This window comes from Halichoeres trimaculatus, unplaced genomic scaffold (genome assembly GCF_033239565.1).
Source record: "Halichoeres trimaculatus isolate MK-OKI-2021-1 unplaced genomic scaffold, fHalTri1.1 fHalTri1_scaffold_20, whole genome shotgun sequence".
Lineage (NCBI taxonomy): Eukaryota > Metazoa > Chordata > Actinopteri > Labriformes > Labridae > Halichoeres > Halichoeres trimaculatus.
In genome coordinates, this window is record NW_027437198.1 from 21,115,032 (window position 1) to 21,131,582 (window position 16,551).

The 16,551-nt window shown below is 38.5% G+C and overlaps 1 protein-coding gene across 1 annotated transcript in view; it reads left to right on the forward strand.

The window, feature by feature from the left end:
* The first annotated feature begins 4,191 nt into the window (after window positions 1–4,191).
* The window catches only part of LOC141809049 (syntaxin-binding protein 4), a 56,716-nt gene continuing 44,356 nt past the window's right edge, over window positions 4,192–16,551 (forward strand). Inside the window, exons 1-2 of the mRNA XM_074695860.1 lie at window positions 4,192–4,358; window positions 7,418–7,595. The gene's annotated coding sequence lies outside the window, so the exon portion shown is untranslated. The remainder of the gene's footprint in view (window positions 4,359–7,417; window positions 7,596–16,551) is intronic.

Genomic DNA, 16,551 nt, shown 5'->3' on the forward strand with positions numbered 1-16,551 from the left:
TTGTTTCACCACCCTCATAGGAGCCTTCCTCATAACAGTAGAAGCACTGGAAGCAAAGCATTGTTTTAAAACTAAAAGGATGTCCATCTAGAGCCTGGCTCTTTCCTAGCACAACTTTAGTATTTGAGGGTTGAAAGAAGCTCCAAACAAGAATACTCAGCAACCTTAGTGTCAACGTTTCGCTCGTTTGAGGGTGTCAAATGAGATATCCTTCCCAGTGACCAGACACCAACCATGGTCAGTAAACTTATCACCATATCTTTGTCAAGATTCTTGCCCTTTGTGAATATCAGTTGCTCAGGGACAGACATATGACATTATTCAATGCACCGTAGGCAAATATGTATTTTGAAATCAAACTACACTATTTAACACTTGAGGCTGATATCAACGCTGGATAAATGTAATTTAGGAGGACATAGTGAGTAATCATTTGTGTTCAATACTGCTTATTCTGTGTAGGGTTGTGGGGGGCTTGGGCCTTATCCAGCTGTCATTGAGCAAGAGTTTACTAGTTGTGTTACAAATTGAACAGACTTTCCCAGCTGTTAGTTATCAGATTTAAAAAACTGGATTACTCAAACAGCGAACCAAGATCACTTTGTTTCTTCCAAACCCAAACCTTTTTAAAGTTCCTATTCAGCAAAGTTTTACATCTAGTCCAGGCTTTAGACCTTCCTAAAGAACTTTATGTGGACACTAAACTTCTAATGGATCCCAGACAGGACGTATACATTGCAGAGACACTATAAGGCGTTTAGATTCAACAGGAAGAACACACTTGGTGTATTCATACCTTTGTCGAGTCACATAGTCCACATTCCCTGAGGAGGTGTGACCATCATAGATTAAAGGTGTGTTGGTTGTCACCAGAGTTGAATTACCATGAGGTGGGTCACAGCAGGTATGACAAGTATGACACATGAAGCTGTAGACACATTGTTCTCCTGGGTGGTACCAAATAGAGGTGGAGTCCTTGAGGTGACTACAACTACTTTGTCGTAGTTTTCAGTCAGTGGCTTTTAGAGAACTATGCATTGTGGGTTAAATCATGCATTTCTTTGCCATATGTAATATGTGTCTATGTATCCAGAAAGACAAAGAAAGAAAGAAAGAAAGAAAGAAGATGCAGTTTCACCACCAATTTATATTTATTTATTTATTTATTTTCATCCTTAGGTTAGTTTAGTGCAATGGATGGTGAAATTCCCCTCCAAACCACCCAAAACCATGTGGATCTAAGCTTTGGGGGACACATTACAACTGAAAAGTGATGTTTAAAAAGTCATTTTCATTTCAAGTGAAAAGTACACCTTCAGATTTAATGAGATACTTAAAGTGCATTTGAACTTTCTTTGAATCTTTCGTTTAACTCATTAGATCGACATTGTTGCACTGTTTTATTTTTGTGCATACAAATAAAAACAAAGTTATAAGATTTTTGTGACATAATTTTTGCAGTACATTTAGTCTTACAAAGAAGCAGTGGTTTATCTGTGATCTTTGCAGTGAACTGTTGTATCCCTATTGTATCAGATGGAGGGTGTGTGCTGCAACACCCTCTCAATGACAGGAGTGTCCAACCCATCAGGTTTTAAAAAAACATGCTTTAACCATGAACACTCCGAAGTCACATTAAATGCAGGTTTCATGCAGACAGGCACTCGCTAACACTGACACACATATCAAAACAAAGCCACACCCTTTTCTGCATATCATGATTAAATAGTTTGTAGGCAAGCAGGTGACTCCACCCTGCCCTCAAATATGTGATCTCAATAAACATACCAGCTGATACTAAAATGGTGCTTGATGACTTTAGTTTAATGTTCTAAGGTAAGGGTGCATTAATTGTTCTGTGATAGAACTTAGGCCATCGTAAACACAATAACAAATCATTAACCGTGATGTAGAGTGAAGTAGATGCTAGGTTCATGCTTGAGATAGGTTTCATCCTTGGAGTATTGCCAAACATAACACTCTGTGTGCTGAGCATGTGTCCTCCTCAGTCAAGTCCCATATGCCTCATCATTGTCTGCGTTAACTAGAGTGTCCCTGATACACTGGACCTGAACTTCAATACACAATGACAAATCACACACTATGTTAAACTCTGCCTAAAAGTGGCCCCGTGGGGCTGACAACAATCTACAAATAACCAAAAAGAAAATGCATCAAAACTTTAATTCGAAAAAAGGGGATTTATCAATATCAACACGTTAAGAATCAAATAGTGAACACAAAATTAAATTTCTAAAGACAACAAAAATCCTTCAAGGAGTAGCAGCAGGGCAGCAGCCACCAAATCAAATCCCTCTTTCTAGCACTAACTGCTGTGAGCTTATAAAGGCTGGGGACAACAGGAAGGGGTCACCCACAAGTCATCAGAAAACACACAAGTTACTGTTATTGATGTTTTGAAAGAAGTAACCTTGTGAGCCAAGGAGGCCACACCCACTACTCAATGATGTATTGATCCGTATAGTGACTTCCAACACCAAGCCATAACAAAGCCTGTTAGCTAAATGAAAAACATAAACAGAAATGCACAAAGTGACCAGAACCAAAAAAATGGACCAGAGCCATTTCACAAAATGAAAACATGGTAGTCTCATGGTAGCTAATGTTGCACCCAAGACGCAACCCATTCTAATCATACATTATCCCTAAAACAACATCTTCTTATCCCTCAGGCAGAGAGATTTTCATGAAAGGCCTTCCCCCAATAAAAGCCAGGTTCATATAAAGGCCTGTTCCTGTTGAAGTCATCTTCCCCGCTGTTACATATTCTCACTTAGTGTTCCTGTGGTATCACCGTGTAGTGGCTGGGTGTATTGAGTAGCCAAGATATTTACAGTGACGCATCATTGATTCTACTGATACAATTTTCATATGGGACCCCTTTTTTTCTACCAAAAAAAGTTAACTTTTCCATACAGATCTGATGCTTCTTTCTCACAGTTCCACTTTTCTCCCCCCTCAAATTTGTCATGACCTTTTTCAAAATATACCTTTCCTCTGCATTTCTTTCTTTCTTTCTTTTTTTACATTGTTTAAAACTGCAGGACAAAGCTTCTCAACAATCTAAGAAATGATTGCATACTGCTGCATATGACTGCTGACTACTACTGCACAATAGTTATACAAATTGGGATTCTAACGGTGATTTTTTTTTTTTTTTTGTCAGGGTCAAGTTTCATCTTGAAGGAATTCTGATTCACCACCTGTTCACCATGCATCACAAAAATAATTTAACATCAGTAAAGATGCAGCATGAAATGTATATATTTAGTTATCTATCACATTAAATTGAACATTCCCTTTGACAAATCTGTTAGACAAGGTAATTGGGTCTTCAGATGGGCAAATTAATTAGGGAACTTTTTGGTGTCAACAAGCAGAACCTAAGAGGAGCACTGAACAACCAGCTGCCAAGATATACAGTAAGTGACAAATCTGTTAATTCATCCATCCTTTAGTCCAGACACTTCATCACTGAGGAGAACAGAAAGAAAGAGAGACAAAGAGACAGAGGGGTGAGAGAAAGTGAGAAAGAGTGTGACAGAAAGTGAAAGTCAAAGCCTACAAAACCTGTTAAAGCCCCTGAGATAGGAAAGTGCTGCTCTGTCTGTCTGGACTGTTAGTCCTCCCTGTTCACAGTCTGTGGCCAAATCAACACCAGACAAGCGGAAAGCTAATGTTGCTGTCCTCGTGTGGCTGTTGATGCTCACACAAAATGGGACACCTCATCCCATCTTTACTTCAGAGAGCCTTAGATTTTCTTAAGTGACAATTTTTTGCCAGGTAATATTAAAATTCTATGAAAATTTTACCTTATAAGTTGACAGATATTCAAAATATCTCTCAGATAACTGTTTGGGGTTCTGTTGTTTAGGCCACATGAAAGAAACATATCACTTAAATATTCTTATACTGCTTTTGTAGGTGTGTGTGGGTGTGTATTTACTGACCTTTCCCCTTCACATAGCCTTTTGCTGTTTTTCCTGACCCAGTTTTTGAGTGTGTTGTGTTTTCTTATAAACAATACGATTTTAACGTTTCAACGTTGTCTTGGGACGTTTCCGGGTGGAGAGTGGGCGTGGTTACATCAGCCAATCACAGCGCGCCCAGTGCGCAAGTGACTTTGCATGTTGATTAGCAGTGGATGAAGCTATCCGGAGCAGCTATGATCGTGGAGTAGCACGGAGCCAGAAAAACACAACCAAAGTGAAACGCCAAACAGATAAAGTTTTTTTTTCTAACAGAGGGTGAAGCTTGGCTCGACTTTCACTCGTTTTTGGTAACTTGGAGAGCAGCATGGGAGGAAGAGTGATGCGAGTTAGCCTCTTGCTAACCAGGTATGTGTCAGATACCCGCGATTAGCTTGTGCTAATCATGCCAAGTCAGATGCACAGCTCTCAAAGAAATGCGATGCAACAGGTGGTTGCTGGGCTAGTGAATGTGTTTATATAGTCAAATCGGAGGCTGCATTCCCTATCGTTAAGTATCCTTTACATCGGGGATGCTACATTTTGAGGTTCTGATAACAAGTCCAGAGGATATCCGTGATACCCCATGATGGAAGTGAAACTTTAGTTGGTCAGTCTATAGGTCAACTTTCTGCTTCATTTCATTCCATCTTGGATGAGCTTTCAAGCTGCAGCAACTATCTGTTTATAGGCTTTTGTTTTGGAAGTGGTTTTAAACCCATGCAGTTTTTCTACTGCAAAGCTGTGCAAACTCAGTGCCACTAAAGATCATAACTGACAAGCATTAGTAATCAGCCTTTTGTACAGCAATTTCTTCATGTTCTTCATTTTTAATGACAACATGTTTCAGTATCTGATTTATTGTTTTTGCACTGTCATTTAAGACATATGCTTCTCATGATTTGAAGTATTAGCTAACACATTGTGCCCAAGGGAACTTTTACTGGCATTCTACTGGAGCTGGGATCAAATCAGACATCTTGAATGACAGATGATGAACACTGAGTCATCTGAAAGCAGTTTACAGCATCTTTTAAAGGGGTGTAAGGACTTTTTAAGTGATCTTGAAAAAAGTTTCACCTGTAGATATATGATTGTAATCTAAATTTTAAAATGAGATTGCCAATCAATGCCAAAGTAGATTATTTCTAAATTCTATTTCTTAGGCTCCCGGTCAGTTCAGACAGGATAGATTCATGGCACTAGTCCCCATGACAACACCATGCCTGTCTTCAAGATAGCAAGAAAGCAGTGAGAAGAGAGACCTGTGTTTTTCTCTGCTTTCTCAGATTAATTTTATAGTTATGACGTGCATTGGAGCTGCACAGGCAAAAAGAAAAAGAACAGAAGAGCAAAAGAAAGCTAAATGGGAGAGTGATAGAACATGGGCTAAAGGCTAAAACATGGGCTAAGCTGTTTGTGATAACATGTACCTAACTCACATGCAGCTGTAGTGGTCTGTTTAGACTTGAGAGTCTATCAATAAATTGAAGAGTACTGCTCTGCTTGATGAGGTGAGGTGAGGTAAGCACTGGTAAGACACAACAAGTATTAGCTAACGTTACAAGTTGCACGTCTCAAAGTTATGTCCCCACTGCAGTGGATTCAAGTGTTCATGGGAAAACATTTTATCCCATTCTTTACCCCAGAAGAACCCTAGCCTGTCCAGCTAGTCCTTACAGCCTCTTTAACCAGAGCTCTTGACATAGACACAGCAGGCTCAGGTGAGAACAATCATAAGGGACCAGATTATTTCTCCTCCCAAGTTTACCTCTAAACACTTTTTTAAAAATATGAATGAACTGTTTTGTTATCCTTGCCTTATAATTGGTTTACTACTGCCTGTGTGCCTTGTGCTTAATGAATAGTTACTTTAACTTTTCCGTCACAATATTTCTTCTTCTTTGAAAGAATTAACCCAGCCCCCACCCAGTGAATATCAGATAAACTGTGCTGTATGAAGTAGAGTCTAATTAAATCCCTGTGATTCTCACCACTGTTTCTGTACACCTGAAACCATCAGTGTCTCAGTTTGGAGGTCCACACCTTCCACTGGTATGTCATGAGAGCAGGTTGCTTGTGTTTGGGTGTGTTTGTATGCATACTTGCACACTTTATTGCATTTGTGGTCTGATTGAAACTTTGTTTGGGCGACAGTTTGGTTTAATTCATTAAGTCTCTCAGTTTAGAGAATTCTTCCTCTGACAGCCGCTCTTCTCCACAAGCATCCTTTTCTGGACAAGAAAGAAACATTTGAGGCTTGAAAACAATCTGCTGTTATTCATTTCACATTACTGCACTGAAATTGCACCAAATGCAATGACATGGTAATTTTAGAAGAGGGAAGTAGAGTAAAAAAGGATTCTGAAAAAGAACAAAAAAGTCTTTCTTCCTAAAAGAAAAAAAAAAGTTCAATTCATTTTTTAGATGATTGAATTAGCAATGCAGTTGCATTTATTTACAACTCTCACTGCTTCCTTGACCAATGATACTTTCTTCTTAAATATTTTCTGTAATATTTAAAAAGTAGTCTATAGGTGTTCAAGGAAACAGGTGAATTTTTGCTCAGTATCCCCCTTTGCGAAAACCTCTTTATCTGTACTATAGCTCCACCTGCTGGTTGGTTTAAAACTTTACCCAAATTGTTGAAAGTTAGAAATACTTTTTACATCACTGCTTTGTAGTTTTACAACCATTTAAAATGCTTTCATCAGTTCATTCCATTTTGTAACACTTTTTGAATGAATGAATGAAAGAGCTGCTATGTAAGGTGTCAATAAACCAGTCAGGGCTGATTTTATCATTCACATTCATGTTCACATTCTAGTCCTGCACAGCTCACTTCACTTCAGGGTTCAGTGATTTGTTTCAGGACACACAATGAGTCAGGGACTGGTTAACAGACCTAAAATGAGGGATAGAGGTGACATTTAACAGGAGGTTTAAGTAAACAAAGGTAATTTATTAACCATGAAATGTGACAGCTGCTTCTGGAGATTGACAATTGTGAACTCTTAACTGTTCCAAAAAAAGCATCTTTCATGTGATCTACATCTAGATCACAAACCATTGAATTGGTAAACTTCTACTGTGCTCTTCTCATCATTCTGACCACTCAAAGTGCTGTCACTGCTAGTCTCTTTCATTTGTCGCTGGACTGCTAAATTACTTGAGATCGCAATACTCAAATGCCTCCATTTCACCTTTATCATACCACCTTTTTTAACATTTCACAAAACTACTGTAAGCAAGTTTTTTAAAAAGTCCCTACAAACAGAAAACATGCTGTAGGAGCCTGTTTTGCATTGCAATTGTTCTCAAACTAGGGTTGCAGAGGTGACATTGCCGCTCTCAAGTCAGGCGAAATGTGGAGCTGGGAACTCTGCTTTTGAAATTGATTAATTAATTTTTTTTATTCATTTTTGCAGAAACAGCAGGAAATCCCGTCTCACGGGGATAAGATCCAGCAAAGAGAAGAAGGATGCTCTGTCCCAAGAGCAGCTGCTCCCTCTTCACATCTTACCAGAACTCACTGTCTGAGCGGCAAAACTCCCCCTGCTGGTGGAGTCGAGCATCATCTTGATGAACTGTACTTCTTCCCAAAAGGTAATCACTCTCTGTAAGTACAACTCCCATCTCCTCACTGAGTGTAAAGAACAGACAGGCTTTCAGGATCCAGTCTTCACATTTGTTGATACCCCCTTGATTAGTGCCTGCAGTCCCCTCTTTTCCCCCACCATGATCTCAGAATCATATGTGCAAACTCCCACACAGATCTCCCACTTCGGTCAGGTAACAGACAAGAGGTTTAAATAGCCTCTCAGATCTTGCCCTGCTTCGGACATACTTGTAAAGGAGCAAATCCTAAACAGTGACTCTGACATGCCAGAGTGAACATAAACGACCAACACAAAGTACTTATAGCTTTAGCTAGTCTTAGTCAAAACATCTCCAAGATCATTTGAAATGTCATGTGAACAGTTCCTAACTAGAGAGAGGGACAGCCTTCAGTTTTGCACTCGTGTAATCTAGTAGAGTTGACACCATACACTGGAGATCAAAATTAGAGAACACGCCACAATTTTACAAATGTAAACCTCATTCCGTTGTCCTCTCATAAATGTATTCAAACACAAGTTCAGGGTCAGTTTTTTGAGCATATTGCACGAGTTAAATTTATTCTGAAACACAGAATAAAAAACTTAAATCAGATATTCAAAAAAGGACACTGATCAAAATTAGAGAACACTTTCAGATCCCTCCCAGTAATTGGTGTTAGTCTGGCACCTGGTGCCAATATCCTTAATTATCTGACAAACCCTATTTAACTGGCAGCCTATCTTGCAGTTTTCACTGACTTCACAAGATGGCAAGCCGTTCTAAAGTCACAGAAACCCTCCGGCAGCAGGTTGTCCAGATGAAGACCAAAGGGATGACCTTGTCAGCAATAGCAAGAGAAGTTGGCCGTTCCAAATCTGTGATATCCCGAATATTACATCTCTTCAAAGCCACAAATTCATTTAAGTCCACCAAGAAGGCTGGTCGTCCACAAAAGACAACTGAAAGAGAGGACAGGATAATACGGAGAACCTCCATGGGCAATAGGTTTAACACTGCAGCTGAAATTGCTCGCCAGTTCAGTGACCAACAGGGTAAGACAATATCTCGTCATACAGTGTCTCGGCGTTTGAGAGCATTTGGACTGAAAGCCCACTCTGCAGTGACCAAACCTCTCATTAGCAGAAAGAATCAAAAGGCTAGACTAACCTTTGCTGAGGAACATGTTGTGTGGACAGAAGAAAACTGGTCCAAAGTTCACTTCAGTGATGAAAGCAAGTTTAATTTGTTTGGGTCTGACGGAAAACATTATGTTCGGCGTCGGACTGGGGAAAGACTGAACCCAAAGTGTGTAAAGAAGTCAGTGAAAGGTGGAGGAGGAAGTGTTATGGTGTGGGGAGTGTTTTCTGCAACGGGAGTTGGGCCTTTAATACAGCTACATGGCCGAGTGAATGCAAATGTTTATAAAAGCCTCCTTCGACAGCATTTGATTCCTTACCTGCATTCATCACCCAATCAGCCAGCAATTTTCATGCAGGACAACGCCCCTTGTCACACAGCAAAACAAGTAAAGCAGTTCCTTAAAAGTGAAAACATTGAAGCAATGAATTGGCCAGCCCAGAGTCCGGATCTAAACCCAATAGAGAACCTCTGGAAAATCCTTGGAGACAAAGTTATGACCAAGAAACCCACTACTATCACTGAACTGTGGAAGAGACTGAAAGAAGAGTGGACCAAAATCACACCAGAGCAGTGTGAGAGACTGGTTATGTCCTGTGGTCGTAGATGTGCTGAAGTAATTCACAGCAAAGGCCTGTACACTTCCTACTAAGTTTTGATCATTGTAACCTCCATAAAATGATGTTATTATCTTTCTTTGTACTACAGGCATTGCTGTTCTTTAATTTTGATCATCATGTTTTTTACAAAATTAAGTTGTTTTTGTCAATGCTTTATGTTTTGATGTAAAACACTGTTCCAGTGGTATGGCATTGCCACCACAAAGAATCCTTTAAATGTTGAGCATTGAGGATTAAATTATTTTGGAAAAAAAACAAGTGTTTATAAATTGTTCTCTAATTTTGATCTCTAGTGTATATACTGTTGTTGTGGGACTATTTACACCTTTACACCTCCTGCACTGGGAAACTCTATGTGCACCTTTTGAAACAAGGAGTACCGTTGTTGTTGAAATGATACCTTTAAACCTCTAAACCAAATTTGATGAATCCAAGACCAAGATCAGCTTTGTCATATTTCCTTCAGTCTGTCATCGGTCTCGTTTTTCCTCTGAAGATTCAGACATTTTATGAACTACTGCTCAAGTGGATAAAAAACCAAGTGAGAGGACTCAGCCCTGAGGGGAGCTATTTGAAGTCAGAGGAGGTGTTTGGTTGACGAGAACACCCTGTGACGTCCAACATCCATAGGAAAAGCTAATTTTCAAGAGGTTTGCAGGCACTGAGTTGGTTAGCCAGGATGTTGGATGCAAATCAAAGTCAGGTCTGCAAACAAGAGTCTGAGTGAAGTGTTGAGATAATCCAAAAGATGTATGTCCAATATCTGTTATAAATGTTTATGTATCGTCTATGCCTCTGCTCTCATGTCAGAAAGGCGGTTGAAGACTAAATAGTCATATTACAATAATCTCAAGGTTGTTTTTTTTTAAATCAAGTGGTAAGTACAATATTTTCTGGACAAAGAGAAGTTAAAAACCAGATGCACCCTGGAAAAGGTTTATACCGATATATGTAAAGGTGAACAACAGCTGAGTCACTTTGACTGGGAGTCACTTCATAAGTTAATTTATAGCCATTGGATGTAGATGTGTGAGCCCAATGCTAAGAATAAAAACAGAAATGTTAGTGTGTGAGTTTTCAGAGGACTACAAAGTGCTATACAAGTTCAGTTCATTTAACTTGTCCAACATGGTGTTACTAGTTTCTCTGTAACCAGGTTTTCACAACTATACAGGATAAATGAAGTTCACTCTTCTGCTTCTCTGTCATAAAGAAGTAGAGGTCCTAGCTGCAGATTACACAAAAAACATAAACCAAATCCAAAAACTCTCAAAAAACACAAAAGAAATCCAAAAACTCTTAAAAAATCAAAATCTACAAAAACACTTGAAACACTCACAAAGACCAGGAGACATGGGTGAACAGACAACAGCAACAAGCAACATATGAAAACTACAGGGGACATTAAATAACCAAGAACCACAGAAACTCAGAGGCTGTATTTGTTTTTGAAAATACTTGGCTACATGTGTACAAGGCCAAAGTGAACAAGAAACACAAGGTAAAACACTCAACAACTTTTGTTGTTAAAAAGAATAACTAAGATTAACTTGGTAATACTCAAAACAGAAACAGGATAAACTCCAAACACTGAAACACTGAGACAAAAAGTGGCAAAAGGCCTAAATAAGAAAGAAACACAATGAAACCAAACCATGAGATCAGCAAAAGGCAAATCAAAGACCAAATGATAACACTCTTGTGAGTATGAGAAAAAACTTTTAAAAATAAGCATTGTAGCGTTTTTACAAATGTCTGAATCAGTCTTGAAGGTGTTATTTGACGCTAGACTCTGCAGTATTGAGTCACAGAGCCTGATCTGGGGCTCTCCGTCTGGACAGAGAGTAGTTTTCTGAATCACGGTGTGAACGAGGAAATGATGAAATTCTGTTAAGCAGATGGGTTGAGGTCAGTCAGTAGGAAAAAGCTCACGTGTTGGTCAGATTAAAGTGGGACAGACAGAGAGCCCCGTTCCTGGGCAAGCTGTCTGTCCCATTGATTTGAAGGGGAATGAGATCTGACACATTCACGCAGTCAGCGAAGGCACACCGCTCAAACTCACCGAGCAAGGCCGGCTGGACAGCAGCACAGTGATGTGTTTCTGGGACAGAATCAGTGTTTGCCTGCTCTGAAACACAGGAGCCGTGCGGGGGCTGAGCACGTATCGCACTGGGATAATATGTCTCTGCTGAAAGAACGAGGGAGAGAGCTTGAGCGTTTTGATGGACTGTCGCTCATCTACTGGTAGGTACAAAATGGGTTAAATCTACTGTTCCCTCTTGAGATTATAAAGACAAAACAGCAGGCAAGACAACTTCGTAATGAATCTGTTTTTTCACCAAAGAAAAATGAGAAAACCTTCCAAATCAATATGGACCCCTGATTGGTTCGGGGAAATTCAATACTCGTCTTCAAATAAAACTTCATTTTCTTATTGTTTTTGTTCTGAAAATGGTACAATACAGTGAGACAATCACCAAGTCAAAACCATCTTACAGAGAGGGATGTTTTGTGGAAGTCAAAGGGGATATTTGCTTAATGATATATGACCCCAACTCTAAAGAATCCTTAGAGTTTCCTTTCAACATGCGATGCTTTTTGTTTATAAAAGTGGTCATATTTAAATGTTGCCTTGTTCATCTCACCTCTTTAACGACTAGGTGGGGATTGTTAGTTCTGGTAATTCACTTAAAACACTTTAGATTGAGACCACAAACATGAGTGTTAAAGCAAGTTTTGTTGTGGTTTGATAGAAAAGAAATTTCCTTTTGATTTTCACTGCGCAGAAGCAGCAGTCGAGTAAGCTAGCATAACATGTAAAATACTTTGGGACCTTTTTTTTATCAATAGAGATTAATTAAAAAAGCTGTAACTAAGGCAATGGTTATAGCTCTTTTCCCTTGTTTTAGAAACATTCTTGTATAAAACTTTACTGTTGCTGTTGTTGAACTTAATACTGTACAAAGGAACTTAAAGCAATAGCTAGAGACCAGTCACTTCCTCCAAGTGTTCCTCCAACATCGTAAATAAAATAACAAAGATGGAATATGTGTGATCCCCTGGGAAAGGCATTTTCGAGAGGTCGAGCTTGTTTCAATCTTGTGCTCTGTCCAAAGGGGAGAAGTCAGTCAGCTAAACGTAGGTGCTGAGTTGACAGTTAGGGTTGGTCCTGGCTGTAGTACTGCTGGACGCCTCATACCTTCATGGCACCGAACCCAGACGTCTCTCCTGCAGACAAACCCAAACCTGGAGCTTCCCAATGATTCTCTCCTCAAAGAAGTTACCTGAGCTCTGGGACTATTTCCTTATCTATGTCTCAGGGGCCCTAGAGTTTAATCCAGACTGCCATGACATAGACCTGGGACTGTTTCCTCTCAGGATGAATCCCACCATTAAAACAAGGTAGGTGTGGCTAAGACAGTGGTGTGGATGTATCTTGGAAATCTCTTGACAAATTGAATGCATTCAGAAGAGCCGTTTTTTCAGTCTTTCTGTAAAATATTTCATTTGTATTGACTTGCACTTTAATGAATTTCATATAGGTTGTGGTTCAGTTTACATGTCACTGAAAAACACAAGAAAAAGTCAGTTTTTACCAAACTGATCTACAAATATAAAAGGGTATCCTATAAGTAATATTAAGTAATAAAAAGTAATGTATAGGGAACACTCTGTGATTTAAAGGTCTATGGATAGTTTTTTTTAAGCAAGTTATTTAAAGAAGTTCATAAAGTTAAAATTGAAAACAAAAAGTTTTTACTTGCTCGATCAAAGATTGATTAACACTGAAGTTGCTTTTATAATACTGAGTGAGATGGTTGCATAACTTGCATCTTAATTTATGTAGTTTAATTATCTATTAATTTTTTTTTCACCCTTGTGTGGGTAAAATGTTGGTACCTCAGGTAATGAGAGAGGGTGGTTCAAGCAGGAAACTTTTAGATGTTGTGATGTCTTTGAATTGGAGTCTTAACTTCAAAAATATTACATAAAATAAAAGCCATAATGGTGAATTTAATTTTGTCACATAAGAAGATTTTTATTTTTGTTGCTGTTCATCCAACACATTCAAACAATATCAGAATCTAAGATTTAGAAATACAGAGAAGTGGCTCAAGTTGTTTCCTTTTTGGTTATGAAATGGCTCTGAAACAGAAATTTGTGAAGCATGAATAAAAATGCTGCTGCCAACATAGATAAAACATGATGTGACGACAGTGTGACAGATGGTGCACTGCCTTGTGCAAATATTTTTCTTTTCTTTTTCTGTGTCCTCCACCTCTGTTTTACTGTGCTTTTTGGAACTATAGATGGTTGGCTGAACTTAGTGCCCAGTTAAAGATTTCAGGCTGTTAGTCTCAGTCACTTCAGATATAATTGAGGGACAATCCTAATCTCACTTTATCAAATAGTTAATACATTATTTTTTATGTAGTGGGTTTTTTTTAGAACGTTTAAAGTTGCATATAAAATGATGAAAGCAAGTTAACAAGCTAAGTTTTGAAAAAGGAGTTTAGAAAAGGTGCATAGGGTCCGGCTGGGGGGATAAAATGTATAAAAAACATAGTAAATAACAGGTTTTATAACATCACAGGAGACAGTCATTTTTGGTTGTAGTATTGGGTGGTTGAAATGGTTGAAGGAATCTTAACATGGATTTAAAAGCTTGTTATGAGCTGGTCATTAAGATCCCCATAACAACAATAGTACCGGGGAGTCACCATGGTGGTCTTTGAATGTTGTAAAGTTAATTGCTCATAAATTCAGCTAATTTTTTAGTTAGAGTGTAAACTTGTTATTATTTTTAGTTCAGGAGTGGCCAACCAGTCAGAGACCAAGAGCCAAAAAAATCACCATTGTACTACAAACAGCCACATCAAGCACGTGGTCTTACAAACACACTTCCTCTTACACATATATAAAATGACATATAAATGAAAATCAATACGTTTCCCATTTCTAAAGCAAGATTTATTGTGTTTATATTTTTTTATTTGGAGCCGTTTCAAAGACAAATGTCTGTTTTACTGCAAAAGAGACAAAGTTCCATCTATCTATCTATCTATCTATCTATCTATCTATCTATCTATCTATCTATCTATCTATCTATCTATCTATCTATCTATCTATCTATCTATCTATCTACCTATCTATCTGTCTATCTATCTATGAGCTATTGAGAGGAGCATATGTAGAGAAGAGAAACTGAAACTTAAGTATCAACCTCATTACTTAAGTATTGATCAATACTGAGCCCAACTTTGGCATCAGTATATCAATATTTTAGATTGATCGGCACACCGTTACTCATAACTATATAGTGGATAGAAGAGCCACACACCGAAATACAAAGAGCCACATGCGGCTCATGAGCTGCAGGTTGGCCACCCCTGTTTTAGTAAGTTAGCTTTTAAGTTGATTTTTAGAGTTAAGTATGGAAAATACTACAGCATACTAAACATGTCTGTAATACAGAGAAAGGTTGTCTGCAAATACTGGCCTGAGTTACATCCATTCTGTATCATAACTATGTAAAACTATTGGTTTTTAAATCATTTGAGTTTCCGTTTAGCAAGAATAAGCATGTATACATGAAACACTTGAGGAAAGAATGAATTTAAACTTTTTCATTAGAGAGGCTTTTAATGCTGTTTTATTATTAATATTTGTTTCAGAAGATTTCCCTGTTTTAAAGTTAGCTACAATCTGAGCCTTAAACTTCCCCTGAAACTGCTCAGAACTCAGACTTCTCCTTTTTTTTGGCTCTGTGTCCTTGACTTGATATTTGCTGTGACATTGGCCAAAGGCTGTGACAGGTGTGACTGGATACGATTAGACAAGTTATTTGCTCACCTCTTGTCCTCGGGAGTTCAGGCTTCTGGTGACAGCAAACATTGCTCTGGCTCTGCAGGACACAACATGCTCTCATTGAGTCATCTGGAATAAACATCTTTTCCCGTCTTCTATGGGACACGTTGAATGTACAAGTGTCTTTCATCACCTTAAGTTCTGCGTAAATAGATGTATGTATAAATTGATTGCTTGTATATTATGATTTATATCATTAGAAATCTTAACAACATTAAAATTGGTTCCTGGATTAATTCCAAACAAAGATGCTGAGAAAAATCTAATGGACTCTTGTGTTCTCGGTATGTTTTAAAAGGAGATTTTCTTTCGGTCTTAACATACTGCTAAAGGCAGCTGCACTCCCCTCGGTCAGTTTTTATCAATAAGTGGTAATGACCTTTAAATTAGCCTCTATCGACTTCCACCAAATTCACCCCTGGGGATGGAAGATTTGTTGTTGATGAGTATTTCGGGTTTGATTTCCTCTCTCATTCTGTTGATCGTGAAGCAGAATGCTGACTGGACACGTCTCCAGGGAAGTTTGTGTGTTGCTGATGTATTTTTTCTCTCCCCCTCAACCAATTGATGTTTCCTCACTTAGCTGAGTGGCCTGCTCCATCTGTATCAGGGTGTCAACATGTCAGGAACCAGTCTTACTTTTTTTCCTTGATTTGAATTGAATTGGATGGATGTGCAAAGTCCACTTGTTTTTAACTAAATGGCTGTTATCAGCAGGGACAACCGTCCTTATGAAGCTTATAAAACGTTCAGGAAGATCTGGCTTGTGCATTTTCAAAGACTGTCTCTGAAACTGAGACACACCATGATAAAATACAACTGTACTCACAGTAGATTTGCATGAGCACCATTACGGTTCCTTTTATCACACAACTTTTGGTCAATTAATCTAATGTAGAAAATGTTTCAATTAGACTAAACACTGAATCAAACAGACATTGAACTTAACTGCACTCTTACAGCTTAAAAGAAATTTAACTTGATATGAACAAAAAAAAAGTTCGCCATGATCACTCCGCAATCATCCGATTGACACAAATGCACAAGTAGATTGAAATAGGGCAAAAGGGTCCAAAATGCTATCATTAGGGATGGGTACCTTTCACATTTGAAACGATATGGTACCAATTCTCGGTAACTGGCAATTGGTATCGGTACTCAATGGTACCAATTTTCAGTACTTTTGTGTGCATATGTGGTAAAAAATATAAATTGGCTTGATAATAAAATGTAAATTATTTTTACTTTAACAAACTTATTCTTCAGTATATAACCCTGTAATGCTGTGTTCATGTCCAGCATGGAGAATTGACTACTCTTCTACTCCCTCACAGTCA